This window comes from Balaenoptera physalus (genome assembly GCF_965194825.1).
Source record: "Balaenoptera physalus genome assembly, chromosome: 4".
Lineage (NCBI taxonomy): Eukaryota > Metazoa > Chordata > Mammalia > Artiodactyla > Balaenopteridae > Balaenoptera > Balaenoptera physalus.
In genome coordinates this window covers 112,098,894-112,118,492 of record NC_138891.1, presented here as the reverse complement: position 1 = coordinate 112,118,492, position 19,599 = coordinate 112,098,894, and the positions used below count along the sequence as shown (strand labels likewise).

Sequence of the window (19,599 nt, the reverse complement as noted above, 5' to 3'; positions counted from 1 at the left end):
AAGAAAAATAAGTCTCTATCGTAAATGTGAAGGTTAAGTTAGATATTAAAAGATGCAATAATATTTAGATACCAGGGAAGGATGAGAAGAGGGCACCATCGGTAATAAGAACATGAGCATAGTCCCAGAGTAGAAATGTCAGGAGTATATTCAGACACTGAGAACCCTGCCAGAGTGAAGCAAAGAGTTGGTTTTGAATAATGATTAATTTTACTTTGTGAAGAGTAGAAATGGCCAGTTAATAAATGTATGTGGAATTCAAACAGGAGTACTGATACTATGAAATCAGAAGTAACTGTGCTAGAACTGGTTACCTAAGAAAAGTGCTGTTTAGTAGTGGCCTGGCAAGAGTATACAAGATTGCTTGGAGTAAAGAAAAACCTGAAGAAGAGCTTGAAATGAGCTAGTTAGAAGCCCACAGTACTGAGTGATGAAATCACTCAAGTGATGAAGTGATGAAATCTGGATTAGTAGCATAAAGCTGGTGATGAAATCTGGATTAGTAGCATAAAGCTGGTAAAGGAGGAGGGAAACATATAAATGTGCTATAATTTTATCTTAAAAATAAAAATCTGGATTAGTAGCATAAAGCTGGTGATGAAATCTGGATTAGTAGTATAAAGCTGGTAAAGGAGGAGGGAAACATATAAATGTGCTATAATTTTATCTTAGTTGCTTCCAGATGGCATCCATTACAACAAAGTTTTTTAAAAATCAGCAACTACCCAAGAGCAATAGTTCTCAACAGGGACTGTACATGCCTTCAAAGTCAGAGTCTGAAAATATCTGCAGAGATTTTGGGATGGCACAATGACTGAAGAGTGTCACTGATATCAAGCACACTGAAGTAAGCATCCTAATTTCCCTTCATTGCAAGGGGAGTCACATATAACAGAGAAATGCTACACCCCAAATGTGAATAGTGTGCCAGCTGAAATGCACTGAGAGCAAGTGGTCTTAATTAAATGTGTGGGTGGGCTTTTAGCAATCAAGGAACCCCTGGAAATTAGAAAATACTGCTATACCTTCATCTTTCTCGCAGGAACCAGCAGAATTCTTATGAAAAATTTAGCAGCTACTACTTCAAAGCACAAAGGTCTTTGCGTGATAGTATGAATAACTCAGTGGTACTAAGGAATGCTATTATAGTAGTAAATGATAACAAAGACTATCACCTACAGGGAAATAGTGGATATTTGTGGTGGTTTTGTTGGCCATATAGTATTTACAAGTCAGGTAATGTCATATTCTATATCCAAACTCTAGCCTGCTCCTAATCACCAGGTAGGCTTGTTAATGCACAGATTGCTGGAGTTTCTGATTCCATAGTAGGCCCAGGATGGGTTGAGAATTTGCATTACTAACAAGTTCCTAGGTAGTGTTGAGTATCATTTATAGTGGGGGAAGCACGGGGAGGGAAAAAAACAGCCTCTAGAAATTTTCTCCTTGCCTTTTGTTACGTGATTAGATGGACGAGGCGTGACAGTGAGAAGATTTTGGTAAAATATTGCAGTATCTATTCTGTTTGAAGATTTCTTTCTCTTGGACATAAAATACGACATTACTTGATTTATGAACATTATGTGGTCAATAAAATCAATCCAAATTCTCATGGCGAAATATTCTCCATTTCCCTTTAGGTAATCTCCTCTGTAGTCAGCTGTTAATATAATAGTCAGAAATCCCTAGTATATGCTGAAGAAGAGCAATCTTGAAATCTTAGTGGCTCGTGTTTATTTCTCACTACCGTGGACACAAGCAAAGAGCACCCAAGTGAGAGCTTCCTACAGCAAATGAGTCAGCCACTATCATTTGTGTTTGCTCACAGACAGAGGAGTGGGAATGTCTTCCTGTGGAAAAGTTTTATAGTGGAAAAAAGGAAAGGCTTCAGGTATGCCCTGATTGGAGACTGTTGGCAGGGGGAAGCTGAAGGGTTACAAGAGCATATTTAGTTTCTTCTAGTCAGTCCTAACTTGGAAGTGGAAACAAAAATGGGAATCTGTCAATTATTAATCAAGTCCCAGATATTTTGGGCTGATTGCTACAGGTGGTCTGGCTTGCTGGGTTGATTGCTGCAGGTTGTGAGTCAGACAGTCTAGCTGTGGTTCATTTGTATATTCAGTCTCTCACTCCCACTACTTGTCAGCAGCTACAGGTCCAGGTCTGTTGCTGGGGATTTGCTCCAAGCTGTGGGTAGTTCAGGTCTCCTCATTCCTGTTCTCACCCCCAATGGAATGGCTTATCCTTCTCATGACAGAGCGCACAGGAGCAGGAGCACTGCTGAAAACTCACAAGGTCTCTAAAATCTTCTGATCAGGATACATAGGTCATGGGTCATTCCTGCTCACCAATGTATTGATCAGAGCAAGTCACGTGACCAAGACCAAAGAAAATGGAAGGGACAAAATAATTTTGAATACTATCATCATCTGTCAGAGCCACAGAAGGCTCATCTTTACAAAAGGAAGGGGGAAATAGAGGCAGCTAATGGATTATTAGTACATGGATATAGAGATAACAGTGTTGGTAAAAACTGATTTTGAGGAATCTATTATTTTAACTGCAATCCTAGACCATAGGTCATTCATGGGAGTTAGTATTTGATTATTATTACTGGTTATATATATATTTTTACATTATGCATAACTTTAGAAATTTGATGGCTAATAGAAAATGTGAAACTATTCCATTGTGCTACAAATTTTATGCATTCAATTCATTTTGGTTTTTACAATATCACAACAATTTGTATTGCTCTGGTACTGCTTTCTCTGTTAAAAATAATGATGATGTGTTAAAATATAGTATTAAACATACATTTGTAATATTTGTATGAATCACTAGCAGAATAATTCCAAGGCGTATATTTATCTAATGATTGTAAGCTTGGCTTATGGCCTTTCTGCAAGTACAGACTTGAGTTATACATATTTTTCTTAGTATTTATGGTATAAATTTAGTACCTGGGGAAATCTTTCCAGTGCAATTTTTGACATCTTAAAATTTGTATCTTCTCTATTCTCTAAGGTTCTTAAAGACAGCTTGATATCACCCAATATTTTATATCTCACAATGTAGCACAAGCCTCACACACATTAGGAGCTCAATAAATGTTTGTTGAATAAGTAAATAAATAAATGAATATTATCTAAACTCTTAGGATAATGGAGGAAGAAAATGGGACTGAAAATAATTAAGAGACATGCCCTTGTTGCCTAGCTCACAATGAGAGAGGCAAGGCTTGACCTTTTCAGGACTTTTTCCTACCACAGTGAACTAGCTCTAGAATGAAGGCTACTATTAAAAAAATGAGTAAAGAGATGAATATATGTAAACACAAGAGAGTCTACAAGAATACATAAGTAGTAAAAGATCTAGTGTCACCCGTAGTTTATCTTATTTGTAATAGCCTTGAAAATGTCCTCTTCTGTATTGAAAATTTTCCTCTTTTATTTGGAAACTGTGAGGAATATTCAACCAGTTGGACAGTGAGTGGGTTATTCAGGTGTTTCTCAGTTTCAAACCCACACTGCTATACTTTACTTTGTGATACTAGGGCTAAGATGCTGCAAATGTACATTTCTTCTTCACTAAGTGGGGGGTCCTTGTTAGGTTATGCAAATTGGAAAACTAAAGGAAACCGGACAGCTGGTGGGGGATGCAGTGACCTGCTTCTCCATGTTTTGCTTCCTATTCCTATTAGCATCACTCCAGCAAAGGTTCTTCACCTTAATAGCAGCTGTTGGTGTGAGTAATAGCAGTTGACTTTAGTTTTCCATTTGCTTCTTGATTAGTCAGCGTTCTCCAGAAAAAAGGACCAACAGGATAGATGTAAATATATATACGAGGAGATTTATTATTAGAACTGGTTCACAAAGTTATGGAGCCCAAGAAGCCCCATAATCTACTGTCTGCAAGCTGGAGAATAAGGAAAGCAAGTGATATAATTTAGTCAAAGTCCGAAGGCCTGAGAACCTGGGGGTCAATTGTGTAAGCCCAAGTTTAAGGCTAGAGGCTTAAGAACTGGGAGACTGTGAGTATAAGTCTGAGTCCAAAGGCTCGAGAACCAAAAGCTCTGATGTCCAAAGGTAAAAGATGGAAAGGGATTTTGCCTTTTGATCTGTAAAGGCCCTCAATGATTGGATGATGCTCGCCCACATTGGTAAGGGTATATCTTTACTCTCCGTTTACAGATTCAAACACTAATCTCTTCCAAAAACACCCTCACAGACACACAGAATTAATGCTTCACCAGCTATCTCAGCATCCCTTAGCCCAGTCAAGTTGACACATAAAATAACCATCACACTCCCCAAACTCCTAAAGCCAGCCTCATCAAACAACCTCAGGGATGCCACCACCAGCTAGTTTTCTTGACAGTCTGAGCCGTAGCTGCACAGGGCTGTACCTCCTCATTTCTGCATTTGAATTATCCCAACCTCTTCCTATTGGTCTGCAAGATTTCACAATGGTAGCTACTTTCTGTGATTAGTACTGCTGTGTTATAAAACACTTGATAGCTATTTATACAATTCTTTAATAAATTTTTCCTGTTAAAATAATGGATGGTTAGGTTTCCTTACTGGACTCTGGCTGATAAGAAAAAAAGAGATTTAAATTAAGAAATGTCATCACTGAAAATGAAAAACAGATGAAGCCTTCGATTTTATTAATTTGATTATTTTCCTAGTTAAGACAAACTTCAAGTATAAAATAGGAGTTTATCAGAGTTTGCGATGAGAATGAAAAATAAATAATGTTAGAATGAGAGGAAATGCAAAGAAAAGTAAGTCCTGGAGTTCTCTTCTCGGTGTGTTTAAGGTAGTGTAAAGGCACTGCTTATCCACAAAAAGGAACAAAAATAAATTATTTATACTGTCCTAATTTTTTATGGGGCAAAGCCTACCGAAGCATAATGTATATGATGAAACAATAACTTATATTAAACACAGAATATTAGTCAAATATAGATGAAAACTGTCTTTAAAGTAATATGGAGATCTAAAAATAAGTAAAGGAGCCAAGAAAAATAAAAACTCATAAGAATTCCTGCCTCCTACCTTCCACACACCCACCCATACTGTTGCCACATTGTTTTAGCCATCTTGCTAAAATCTTTGGCATTTTTTATATATTTTGCACTTTGCTTCACATTCTTTTATTCCCACATTTGTTTACCAGTCCAGCTCCTGCCCCTCTGGTAAGGCCCAGCTAAGCCCAGGTCAAATGTCACCATCTAGGGAAATCTCTCCAGCTCTCAGGGCAGTGTTGACATATTCCTTTGCTGGGCTCTGACAGGCCTTGTTAACCTTTTAAAACTTATATATGCTAAATACAAACGGTCCCCAACTTATGATGGTTCAACTTATGATGGTTTGACTTAGGGCTTTTTGACTTTACGATAGTGTGATAGTGATATGCATTCAGTAGAAACTGTACTTTGAATTTGGAATTTTGATCTTTTTCCTGGGCTAGCAACATGCTGTGCTATCCTCTCTTGATGCTGGGAAGTGGCAGCGGGCCACAGCTCCCAGTCAGCCACACCATCACAACAAATACACATACAATCATTCTGTTTTTTTACTTTCAGTAGAGTATTCAATAAATTACATGAGCTATTCAACACATTATTATAAAATAGGGTTGGTGTTAAATAATTTTTGACCAACTGCAGGCTAACGTAAGTGTTCTGAGCACCTTTTAAGGTAGGCTATGCTAAACTATGATGTTCAATAGGTTAGGTGCGTTAAATGCATTTTCAACTTAAGATATTTTCAACTTATGATGAATTTATCGAGACATAATACAACTGTAAGTCAAGGAAGATCTGTATTAACATATTAAAAATATATCATATAACACAATATATATTATATGTAATAATATATAATATGCCGACAGTAATATGCATTGATATCATATCAATATAGTATTAAAATATCATATATAATAGTGATTCTAGTTACATATTTAGGGATCTATTTCCATGATGACTGAGTTCTGCTGGGTAGGAATTGTGCTTTATTAATCTATTCCTGCAACACTGTCTGATATTTAGCTGGCATTCAAAAAATATTTACTTAATGAGCAAATGACTAAAGATTAAGTTGCTTTGTGGCCACTGGCTAAATATATTGGCAAAGTATGTGTACTAAAAATTCCACACAACAAGTAGTATATAAAGTTTTCCATGCTTGGTTAATAGTTCAGGTTTTCTTTAAGTTATTTTCTATTTACACAGAGATGTTACTCACATTTCAAAGCTAGTACATAATCTGGATTTTATTTCAAAGCAAGGATTTGGGCCATTTCAAAGCTAGGATTTGGGCCTAGTAATTTGTTCAATAGCAAAAGGCCTAAGAAATAAGTAAGAAAGGCAATGGTTCATGTGGGCATGTCTATTGGAGTGTACTTTAGATTAGCTATTAATCGTGCGTGTACTAAATATTTGTTATATTCTTGTCTTCTTTTTCAGAACTATTTCTAATTTCATGTGATTTTTTTGCTCAGTTCTTCCAATCCTCAACCACAAGAGTGTGAATTTCATCTAGGTTCACCCTCTGGACAACAGGGATTTTTCTAATACAATCAAAAGTAAATAACAGTGCCAATGAGAATATTTATTTTATGATCCCTATAAATGCTAGAGAAAGTAGATCTTTATGCTCTCTGAGATCAGGAAGTTTTAGAACTAGGTATTCCTAAACATGCATATTGTCATATTTCTTGGCATGTGAAGAGAACCTCCAAGAAAATAAAATACAACAGATAAAAGACCCACTGTAAGAGATGGAGAAAGAGAGAGGGGATGTACGTATCAAGAAGAAAGATTTCTAAAAATATCTTTTGATCACTTTGATCTAGTTATGCCTGAATCTACCTACTCCAATCCAAGACTTTACAGCTAAGTGATTTTGTAAACTTCCAAAACAAGCTGTTTCCAGTTTGTTCTGGCTGCCACTAAAAGAGTCTTGATTATACTTCTTATTTCCTTGCATTAGCATGGTTTTTTAAGAGGTGATAACATAGTTGGTATGACTTCACATTATAGAATATGGTTATTAACATTAAAGCTCTTTTAAAATTTATAACTCTGGCTTCACTAAAGATATACTAAACAGTGTTCATTAACATAACCACCAAATTCTCATAGAATCTATAGTCAAAAGAACCTTGATTATCTTCTAGTCTACTTTTGAACAAGTGCAATAATTTGATACATTATACCTTGGGGAGATGGATCACCAGTTTAAGTTTTCATGTATCCAGTGAGTGGGAGCTCCCAACTTTATAGTGTAGACAACACCAACGAAGAGGAGAGCATGGAAAATTCTTGCATATGTTGATCCACAATCTGCATTCTTGTAATTTTTAACTTCAGGACAATACTAAGTAAGCCTCCTTACTTTTTTTTTTAACATTTGGCAACTCTTCACATATTTGAATACATATATTTCCTTTTATCATGCCTTCTTATTTCTGAGTTAAACTTATTTCATTTACTCAATTATTCCTATTAAGTAAAATCCAGATTATGTACTATATTCCTTCCTTCCCATGGATGCTTTCTGTTTTTATTATGTAATTATTCCTCTTAAAGTGTATTACCTTGAACTGAAATCAATTTGCAAAATGCTTTTCTGTCTAGCTTAGCATATAATGAAATTATTCCTAATCACGACTAGAACACAACCTAGACACAACCTAGTTATTTGTGCAGTCTAAGCCTGTGCTGTAGTTTAGAGATTTTTGGGATAATATTGAGCTGTGGTCTGTTAGAAGCTACAGATCATTTACACACAAATTGCTGCAAACATTGAGCTTTACTAACTAACATGATGTGGAGAAGTGAGCAATCCATCTGCTATTTGCTTCTCTGCATATTTCATTATTAATCAGTACAGACCAAATAATCATAAGCTCAATATTTAGCAGTATTATTTAAAAAATATTTAGCAGAGTATTTTACAATGACAATTTAATCTAAGTTGACTAAAATAATTAATTATCATAAATATATAGTAATCATACAAATGGCTAGTGGATTCCCTTTTCATTTTTAGCTGAACTGTATAGTTCTGTTTAATTCATTAAATAAATCAATAGGTTAATACCATTGTAGATCCCACATTTCATATTATATCACATTCTGAGAGCCAAATTTTCATTAACATCTATTTTATGTTTTCTGATTTTAAAGTTTAAATATGCTTATTTTTAAAAATTTGGAATATAACCAAAGACATGAATTATTTAAAACACTTTTCAACACTAAAAGAGGGCAATTAGTAAGGCATTTACAGATACCCCAAGGAAAAATACACAATACACACCACTCTAGAAACTGGCCTTCTCTGTAGCTCATTATATTCATTCCACTTTACTTACAGGCAGCATTAAAATGTACTTTATCTTCAGTAGTACTCTTTCTAGTTCTAACTGGTTCAAACTGAAAACTTAACGGCCCAGAGCTTATCTCATAACAATTTCCCTTTCTGTCTTGGATTTGTATATCTTTGTAAAGGAGCCAAGTTATATATCCACTACTATTTTGCAAAGCCCTATTATTATTCTGATTTTGCCTGTTCCATATTTTCAAGACAACCAATAACTTGGCAAGCACATTCACATTCTTGTATGGCCTCAAGGACATCTCTGAAATTAAATAGTCAAGTAACCACTACAAAACAAAAACTTCCTTTCCTCCTAAAAGGTGGCTCCCTTTATTATGTAAGGCTTAACAATCGAACGTCTATCACATTAACCAGGGACAGTCTCTGGGAAATACAGAATTGGAATTGTTTTTTACTTCTTTCTCTCATGCATTAAAACTCAGATACCAAAGAAGTCTTTAGCTTCCATAGCTTATCCTGCACATTAATACGTCTTCGATGATGAGTTTGATGACTATCTGTTATAGCACTGATTCTTAAAGTGACGTTAAAATCCTTTGAGAATTTATTTTTCCCCCAAATTATGCCCTTATCACTGTTCTTGCAAATGTCATCCCTTTCAAAGGTTTTCTTCTTCATGGAAAGGTCACCTATGGTACATTTCTGAATTTGAGTGATTTTAATTAGTTTTTTTTTTTTTTTTTCCTTAAGGGACTATATGACACATCTTAGGTATTTAGACACTCTAGCCTAGAATAACTAGGCAAGAAACTAGCCATAAGGATAAAGTGTCCTTTGAAAAGGAGCAGAAGGAAACATCTTTTTCCTCCAAGAATAAAATTTTGAGTTTTTAAGTGAAAAACAGTGTTATTAATTTAATAATTATGGATAATTAGGAAAATGTTTTTTAATATAAAGATGGTCAGGAAAAATGTAAAAGCTTAGAAAGGGCAAAATACTGAGGTTTCTCTCAAAGGAATGCTGCGTGAGTCTAGTGGACTCTGGGGTTATCTGATGCTGTAGAATGTGCACCTTTGAATGTCTTTGACTAAACTATTTTATAATTCTGCAGAGACAGAAGTTAACTTAGTTAACTTAGTTTTTTATTTATTTATTTATTTATTTACTTTCGGCTGCGTTGGGTCTTCGTTGCTGCGCACGGGCTTTCTCTAGTTGCGTTGAGCGGGGCTCCTCTTCGTTGCAGTGCGCGGGCTTCTCATTGTGCCGGCTTCTCTTGTTGCGGAGCATGGGCTCTAGGCGCTCGTGTTTCAGTAGTTGTGTCACGTGGGCTCTAGGGCACAGGCTCAGTAGTTGTGGCGCACGGGCTTAGTTGCTCCGCGGCATGTGGGATCTTCCCGGACCAGAGCTCGAACCTGTGTCCCCTGCACTGGCAGGCAGATTCTTAACCATTGTGCCACCAGGGAAGGCCTTAACTTAGTTTTAACTTTAGTTGAAAACTAAAAGTAATACAAATGTTTCCTGTTCATAGCAATGAAATAGTTCTCATTCATTCTGATGCAAAAGAAGTTTGGTAGAGGATGTAAATCTCTGAGATTCAAATCTATATTTTACTGATTTTAAACTTTTACTAGCTCCCTCATTAATTAGTGTGTTAGAAAAATATTTGATACGTTTATTTCACACTTATACAAGTGTAATGGTTTAGATTATGAAAGTCTTATTTAACAAAATTATTACAAAAATTATGTGTGTGGAGAATAAAATAAAAAAATAAGAAAGGTTCTGTTCAGCCCCTAGTTAGAAAAAGTTTGCCAGATCTTGTTACTATAGGCAGCCTAAGTCATATTTATAAACACATGTTTAAGAAGTTGTGGTCTTAATAAACCAAGTTGTATTATATTTTAATATAAACGATTGTCTATGTTGGAAGTGAAATTGCACTTTTGTACATTATTTCACCTTTTAAGTATCCTTCCACCCAGTTTTCTTTTGTCCCAGGTTGTGCCCTCAGTCGTCACTGCTTTGGTGGATGTGTGTCTGCTTGTGTTAAGAACAACTGATCCATAAAGATAAGCACTGAGTGTCAGAAGATAAGAAGACTGTACAGTCTAGATTGCCAATGATCTAAAGTAAAGTAAAGTTGGTTTGGCAGATTCCAATGTTTTATTCTTCATGTAGTTTTATTTAAGGCTGGGTAAATGAGACATTGAATAATGATAATAACAAAAGGAGCAATCTTTTCTGTAATTTGAAAGGGGAAAATGGAAAAGAGGTGTATTTTAGAATGACTATTATCAAAAAGACAACAGATAACAAGTGTTGGTGAGGATGTGGAGAAAGGGGAACCCCCCTACACTGTTGGTGGGAAAGTAAATTCGTGCAGCCACTATGGAGAACAGTATGGAGGTGCCTTAAAAATTAAAAATAGAACTACCATATGATTCAGCAATCTAATTTCTAGGTATATAACTACAGGCAATGAAATCTGTATCTCAAGAAGATGTCTATACTCCCATAGTCATTGTAGTATTATTCATAGTAGTGAAGACATGGAAATAACATATGTGTTGTTTAATATTTAGGATAAAGAAGTGGATAGACACAATGGAAGATATATATGTATTCATATACATATATGAATGGATAAAGAATATTGGATACACACACACAGTGGAGTATTGCTCAGCCGTAGAGTAGACGGAAAGCTTGCCCTTTGTGACAGCATGGATAAAACTTAAGGGCATTATGCTAAGTAGAATAAGTAAGTAGAATAAGTCAGACAGAGGAAGATAAACACTGTATATCTCACTTATATGTAGAAAGTAAAAAAGTCAACTCAAGAAGCAGAGAGTAGAATGGTGTTTGCAGGAGCTAAGAGGTGGGGGAAAAAGGAAGTTGTTTGTCAAAGAGTACAAACTTCTAGTTGTAAGATGAATACTTTCCAGGGAGCTAATGTACAGCATGATGATTATTGTTAACAATATTATATTTTACATTTGAAAGTTTCTAAGAGAGTAGATTTTAAATATTCTTACCACACATACAAAAAAAAAAGAGTAACTATATGATGTGATGAATGTGTTAATTAACTTATTGTGGTAATCATTTCACAATATAGATGTGTATCAAATCATCACCATGCTGTACACCTTAAGCTTACACAATGTTATATGTCAGTTGTATCTCAATAAACCTGGGGGTGGGATGGAATAGGGAATGCAATCCTGGCATGTGGCCAGCATCAGCTTCTGGGTAAAATAAATATGGGCAACTGGAGCTTAATGGGATAGATCTTCAGGCTCATCTGAGAAGAGAAACATCACTGAAACACACTGGGGCCCCCCCAGACATAGCAGGGTGGGGAGATCTCAAAGGGAAGCCTGAGGTTTTCTTGAGCCATGCAAATACGGACTTCAGTCTTGTGACCTCTTTTGTTTCCATAAATTTCTGAGACTTGAAAGACAATCTTTGAGATTATGACAAAGGCCTGGAGACACCATATATTAAATGTACAGTGACTTGCAGTGGGAGGAGTTTCATAGACTCCCTTGATTTAAACTGAATAGCTTTGATTAAAGACTTTCTCCAGTTATTAATAATTTTTCCCTAAAGTTGTTCTCCTTATCCACTATCAAAGTTCTCATTACTGTAGCAGATTAAGTTAAAATTAATATATAAATTATTTTGTTGAGTTTTTTTCTCTTTCTCTCTCATACTTTGAGCTGCATGAACTTTTATAATTTTTAAAATACTTGTGGATGGAGCCTTGCAGTATCTACCTGAGGGACAAGAGAAACAGAAATCATGGCCAGAGAATAATTTGAGAAATCCAAAGTTATAGGCAAATTTATGAAACAGTTATGTAATATTTTGCAACATGAAACTATTTTAGAAAAAAAATGTTATGAAATCTAAAATAACAGAAGAGAGTGGGGGAGGAAAGAAATAGGTGAGGGAGATTAAGAGGTACAAACTTCCAGCTGCAAAGTAAATGAGTCATAGTTATGAAATGTACAATGTGGGGAATATAGTCAATAACTATGTACTATCTTTCTATGGTGACATATGGTAACTAGACTTATTGTGGTGATCATTTTGAAATGTACAGAAATACCAAGTCACTATGTTGTGCAACAGGAAATAACGTAGTGTTGCAGGTCAATTATACTTTAAAAACAAACAAACGGAGGGGGGGTGTTGGGAATTGGATGAAAGCAGTCTAAAGGTAAAAACATCCAATTATAAGATAAATAAGAACTAAGGATATAATGTACAATGTGATAAATATAATAACACTGCTATATGTTATATATAAAAGTTGTTAAGATAGTAAATCCAAATAGTTCTCATCACACAAAATAATTTTTTATCTATTTTTTAAAATTTTGTATCTATATGAGATGATGGATATTAACAAAATTTATCATGATAATCATTTCATGATGTGTGTAAGTCAAATCATTATGTTGTATACCTTAAACTTGTGCAGGGCTGGATGTCAATTATATCTCAATAAAACTGAAAGAAAAGAAAATTTTTAAACATACTGTGTGACAAAAGGGGAAAAAATAAAATAAAATAACAGGAAGTTTTTGTATTTACATATTTTCCTTTGAAAAATTATTCCTTGTCCCCTTTCTGGGATAATATCTGGCAAAATGTATTTGTGATTTCAGAACAATAAAAAATATTTGTAATTTATTATCAAATTATTCATGTATCCATTCAATGTATTTTATTGAGCTCCACTCTGTACCAAGCATTTATGCTCTGCCTGTGAGGCAGGGCCAAGGTGAGGAGGAGATTAGAAAAGCATGTAGTCTAGACTTCAAGACCTAACAGTTTAGTGGTAAGGACTGATACATATACTCACAACTATTTTTCAAATCAACGTGGTTAGTACGTTAGGAGAATTAACAGAGTACTATAAGACCACAAAGATGGAAGAAATTAATTCAAACTGGGATAATGTGTACAGATTTCAGGGAGTAAGAGGAACATTTTATCTGAGCTGTGAAGATAGGTAGGCGTTTACTGAGCAGAGCTGTAGGGAAGATGGATGAGTAGGCACTAGTCAGGGAGAGACACCTTACAGAGGCAGAGCCGTAACAATACACAGGGAATAGGGAAAAGAGTAAGAAGTTCAGCATGACTGGAAGTTTGCACACATGTATATAATAAGAAGAGAGATGTGGTGTGCAGTGTGATACATGGCTGGAAGATTAGATTGCTGAGTACACTGCATGCTAAAACGAGAAATACTGAGGAAATTAGTGCACCGTGAGGAGCCACTAATATGTTGTTCCGTTGTGAATATGACAGAGCCTCACATTTGCATATTCTGACAAAAATGAATGACTAGACTAATAACTTAAAAATAGTAAATGACAAAACTGGTAGTAGAACCCAAATCTTGACTCTACATCAATTCACGTCTAAAATTGTGAAAGTTTTCTTAAGTATCAGGTATTTTATTTTGGTTTGTATTTTTAATTTCCAAAACAGGTCAAGAAAAGATTGCTTGGAATAAATGCCAAAATCATTTAAAAATATATTGCTTTAGAGTTATTCCCTGCAGTATTCATTTGAAGTGTTTGCAAAGAATATAATATTATTGTAAGAGAAATATCCAATAATACTGACAAGTACACTAAGAAAAAATAATGAAATTATTATTAATTTCATTAATTATTAATAATGAAGAAATCCTCAACTATACAGAAAGAAGGGTCATTTTTTTCCAATTATTTTTTTTCCAGTTTTGTTGAGGTATAATTGACATACAGCACTGTGCAAGTTTAAGGTAAATAGCATAATTATTTGACTTAATATATCATGAAATGATTACCACAATTAGTTTAAATATTCATCATCTCATATAGATAAAAAAAAAAGAGAGAGAGAGAAAAAGGAACAAAAATTTTCCATGTGAAGAGAAATCTTAGGATCTATTCTCTTGACAACTTTCATATATAGCATATGGCAGTGTTAACAATAGTCACCATGCTGAATATTACATCCCTAGTACTTATTTTTCTTATAACTGGAAGTTTATAACATTTGAGAAAGGTCATTTTTTAAAGTATGAAATTCAGTATCCAAAATAAGATTGTGAAAGTTTCTTCAAACTACCAGCATGTATTTAGTTTATATTTTCTGTATTTTAAACATACTAACTTAGAGTTTTATCTTTTAATATGCAAAAAAGTAGCACCCATGGTCAAATTACATAACGTATAAGTACATTTTATACACAGAAAATATCTAAACATATGTTTTAGTTTAAAATTTTATGGTGAAGTGAAAAATTGCCAAAAAGGCATCCCTTAAAGTTTCTTAAACATTTCCATTTTTCCACAAAGCCTATATTACACCTAGTTTAAAAAAAAAATTAAAAAAAACCCTCAAGCTAGAATTTATGGCCATTTTGTGTCACACTGAAAAGTCAAGTGAACTACAGATTTGAACCATGGAGATTTCTCCCCTACTATGAAATGGTCAGTATTTTGAAGTCTGCTATTATATTTTTTATGATGCTATTTGACCCCTACATGGGTACTTTCATTATCTGACAAAAATATTCAATTTGCCAAACTAGCCCCAGCCATTTGAAAGTGCTCAGCACTCAGGGAAGCATTTGGTATTTTGTGTTGGTTTTACAGAGGGCCTTGTAGTGACCAGACTGGTACCTTCCATTTTTCCCTTTTAACAGTTGCCTTGCTGATCTCACAAATCATATTTCACTTGGAAATGAGAGGTGCACCGCTGCCAGCATTTTGTTAGAAATAATGACACACTTTATTAGCTGTAAGTGCTGACCAAGTGCTTCTGCCTTTTCTTCCCAAGGTGACTGTAACACAGATTGATGAAAGATTCTGCAGGATGACAAAGGTTAAAGATGCAGACCTGGAACTAGAAGCCAGTGCTGACACTGATGGAGTGGAGTGCAATGAGAATGCCCACATTATTGTCCTATCCTCTGATAACCAATGTAATATGAAAACTGACTACAGAAGAAAGGAACAAATTAAATCCATTAATCAAGCATATCTCTGCTAAACAGTTGTTCTAAAGAGATGAACAAATGAAAAATTTACTGTTTGTTTTCATGCTTGCAAGGATTGGGGAAGAAAATTAATTATAAGGTACTGGCCACACTATTAGTTAAGTTTTTCTTGAGGAAACTATTTATTGCTTTGTCAAAGGACAAATGAACCTCATTAGGGAGATTAGTTTCAGTTGGTAGTTAGCATTAGGACAAATTAATAATACACACTTCAAAAAGATACCCTAAGTAAAATTATGAAAATGGAAAATCCATTCTTTACTTCTTCATTTATGAACTGCTTGAAAATGACCACACTATTACTAGCACGGAACCAGACGGAAATCAGACATAGGCTCACTTTTCAACCAAGTGCCTGAAGGACAACTATTTCAATGTGGGCTTTGCAAGTGCTGTGGTGATGAACTTATGTATTCACGGGTTATAACTCAGCCATGGCATTTTACTCTTATGTTGAAACATGTCAAGTAGAGCTCCATGCCAAAAGCAATTTTTGATAAGCTCCTTTGAAATCCTTTTCTTTTCAAAATGTTTTAAGTTCCCTGGACAAATAGCAAGCTGCTGTCTGGTATTCTGAATTTCCCCTTCAATCTACACAGTGTGGGACAGGAAAAAGAAAACACTGCTCTGCTGTCAATCCTGTCTGACCAGTGGAATGAGGCTCCTGGGTCGGCCACAGTGAGTGCCATTCAGTTTCAGTGTTCATTTAAACCTTGGCCTTTCTTGTCCAGATTGCTAACAAGGGGGCCAATTAGTGCACCATGTGAGGGGGGAGTGCTAAGCTGCAGACACCTGTCTTCCAAAACCTGGAGCGAAACCAGCCTCATTCCACCGAGTGTATAAGTCAGCTGTGTAATAACAATGACTTTTTTGGCTTCAACTGACCTGGGCTGGATTCAGACGGCTGACCCAGAAAGGAGAGCTGCGCATACCCTGTTACCGATCCTGTGAGGCATTGAAGACATACCCATCCGATTCTGATTTGCTTTTATTTACAGAAGTCTTACTTTTGTTTACGGGAATGCAAGCCAAATTGACATATACTTACTGTTTTTGTTTGGTTTGTTGGTTTAACTTCTCTAATTTAACAGTAGCTTTAGGGGCATGGCTGCTGAATGAAACAGGTCAAAACGGCATCCAAGTTCACTGCTTCAACCTCTAAGCGCTGTTATTGAGGAATGATAGAGGTCAAGCTTTAAAATATTTTTCTTAATATAAAACTAAAGGTTTTCTTTGGACAGATTATCTCATGACATCAAAAAATAGTTTCAGCATTTGTTTTTAAGATTATGTGAATTTATAACAGTAATTCCCACTGCCTACCCTGTTGGCTTGTGATGAGTGAGGAGCTTTCAGAATTAACTAATGGTTTTCTTTTTCCATAAGTATGCCACATTGAGGGGAGGATCCAGGCTGGATAGGCCGTGAAGTTTACACAATACGGGGGACCCTTTAAAGAAAAATAATACCAATTTGCAAATACAAAACCAAATGTCTTAGTTGGGGTTTCCCAAAACCAACCTCTAGGAAGAGAACATGGGTGCAATTAACTTACATGGGGAGTGATCCCATAAGCTGTGTGAGGAAGTGAAGCTGATATGGAGAAAACCAATAAAGGGGCATAAATAATAGTCACCACTTTGAGCAATTGGTGTGAGCCCTTTGAGAGACATTTTAGATCACACCTCAGAATGTCCGATGTCCCCCTGAGGGGAAGGGGAAATGGGGTCTATACCACTCCTATTCCTCATTGATTGAGGGTTGTTCCTGAGGTAGTAATTCCTGGGCATTTCGGGCCTTCTCCGTGCTTGTGTGTGCCCACGGGCTATGCACACCCCTGCAGCCAGAGAAAGTCCCAAGGAGGGGATGGGCAACCATAGATGAGCACATGAACTGTCCAGCAGAAAGCCCTAGTTGAGTTTCTGAGTAAACTTGGGGCAGGGAATACTGGAAGAGTACTGACAACTCCTTCTATATTGGGTATGGACTTGGATGTTTAATTAAAAGAAAAAATAAACATCAGAAAATCACAAATTAAAAAGGTGTCAACTGTGGTCATTCCAGAGCTACCCAACATGTGAGTAAATATGACAGAGGGGAATTCAGAGTGAAGTATGATAAGAGTAATAAATGACTGCTGCTAAGCTATCTTATTGTTGCCATAGAATAATAATGTATAATAATAATAATACCACATGAACACATTGCTAGGATCTTCCCCAGTATCTCAAAAGGTATCAGCATGGAGTGAGGGCCCCTGAAACTTAAACTTTAATAACTTTTTGGTAAATTACCTATGGCTGCTATTATTGAATTTTTCTTATATTTTGTGTGTGTGTAGTTCAGAAATTAAGTTGAGCATCACCTGTCAATGCATTTCTGAATAACAACAAAAACAACCAAAAATGGCAAAATAACTCAAAGCATATATTTCAATACATGCAAATATTTGTGATAATTCATAAACTATGATACACGTGTACAAAGTATTTAACATAAGATATTCACTAATAAAAAAAAGTCTTATTTTCTTCTTGAAAACCATAAGTATATGGCAAAAATTCCATTAAATTCAACTATCATTTAATGAACAACTACTAGATGTTGTAAAACTTTGCTAAGCTCCTAAAGGTAAGCAAGTATAAACAAGATAAACTTTTTGCCCTCAAGAATTGACAATCAAGGAAAGGAAGGAATGCATTTTTATGAACAATTGCAACATAACTACAAATATAATTAGGAAGTGTAACAAAGTAGTGTCAAATAGTGCTGTTCCTCCCAAGTAGTATTCTGTGAATAAGTAATCCTAGGTGTCCACAAAAAAATAATTTCCTTAGTTAAATAATTTTGGGAAATGCTGACTGGCATATTCCCCTCTTAGAGACATCCACACTATCATATAAAAGCCTCTAGAAGGCTTGTCAGAAGAAACATCTATTAAAGTTTCTTTAACCCAACATTTTACAAACCAATTTGTACACAGAAAAATTCTTCCACAACGAGATCAAAATTTGGTGAGCCATCAAATCATAAAAGATGCATTAGAGAATGAATTTCCATTGAAAGAGGAGAACAGCATAATAAGGAAAGTGCAATGTGAAGTGGGAATGATAAGATGGGGGAATTTTCATGTAGAGGAATGTCAATGGAGACCACTGCAGGTATAGGAAATACCAAGATTAGAAAATGCAAGTCATATCAGAATACAGCCTGATGGAAGTAGAAATGCATGTGGGAAGCTGTTTCAGCAAAGATAACATCTCAGCAGGGTAGGGCAAGTGCTTCTGAAATTTTAGGTAGAGTTCAGTGAATTTCAGCCTAAGATATCTGGACTTTATTCTGTAGGACATGTAGAGACACTGATGCTTTTTGAGTAGAACAATGTGATCAGAGTAGTAGCTTAAAATCAGAAAGTGGAAAGATTAAAGCAGGAAGCAAGTTACATAGTCCAAGAGAGAATTCACAGCATTCATTTTAGAAACATGTCTTGAGAAATATGAGCAAGTACACAGCTCCAGAGTCTCTACGTATCTCCAGAGTCTCTACTGGCCCCTTCACTTAGATATAAAGGCCACAGTTCTCAGCCTGTTATTTAAGGCCCTTCACATATTGGCCCATTTTATTTATTTAGTAGCTACCCTTCCCAGTCTTATCTCACACTGCCCTTTTCTTCCAATCTATATTCCAGTCTCACTGAACTATTTGCTGTTCAAGTAGCTGGGTCTATAAATCAGAAAGAAAATTAGGAATTAGGAACAGACATGTAGATGTGGAAGTAATCCACAAGAGATGTAAATCTGTTATGTTAAATAAAATAACTTTCAAAAAAATTTCCCACAAAACCCATGTGAACATACTTTGATTCTTATTTAGTCATAATACAAGATATTATCCAATTATTGTTATTATAATAGACAAGTTCAGGTCCTGGCTATCTCAGTGACTAGCGTTGTGAATTTGGCTGGTCATCTAACTATTAGCTGTGTGTCTCTGGAAAGAATTACCTCTTCAATCACAGCTTCCTCAGTTCTTAAATAGAGGTTATGATAGAACCTACCTCCAGCATTTCCATGAGGATTAACATGCTCAGTGCAAGCTTTGGCATATTCTAAGCATTCAATGATATTATTATGATATTAATAAATATTACCTAAGCACTACAACTTTCATCTGGAAAAA

The 19,599-nt window shown here is 35.4% G+C and overlaps 1 long non-coding RNA gene across 1 annotated transcript in view; it reads left to right on the top strand.

Moving 5' to 3' along the window:
• Positions 1-19,089, top strand: part of LOC309660203 — a 33,938-nt gene extending 14,849 nt beyond the window's left edge. The window contains exon 2 of the long non-coding RNA XR_014263266.1: positions 12,610-19,089. This is a non-coding gene — a long non-coding RNA (uncharacterized lncRNA). The remainder of the gene's footprint in view (positions 1-12,609) is intronic.
• Positions 19,090-19,599: the final 510 nt, after the last annotated feature.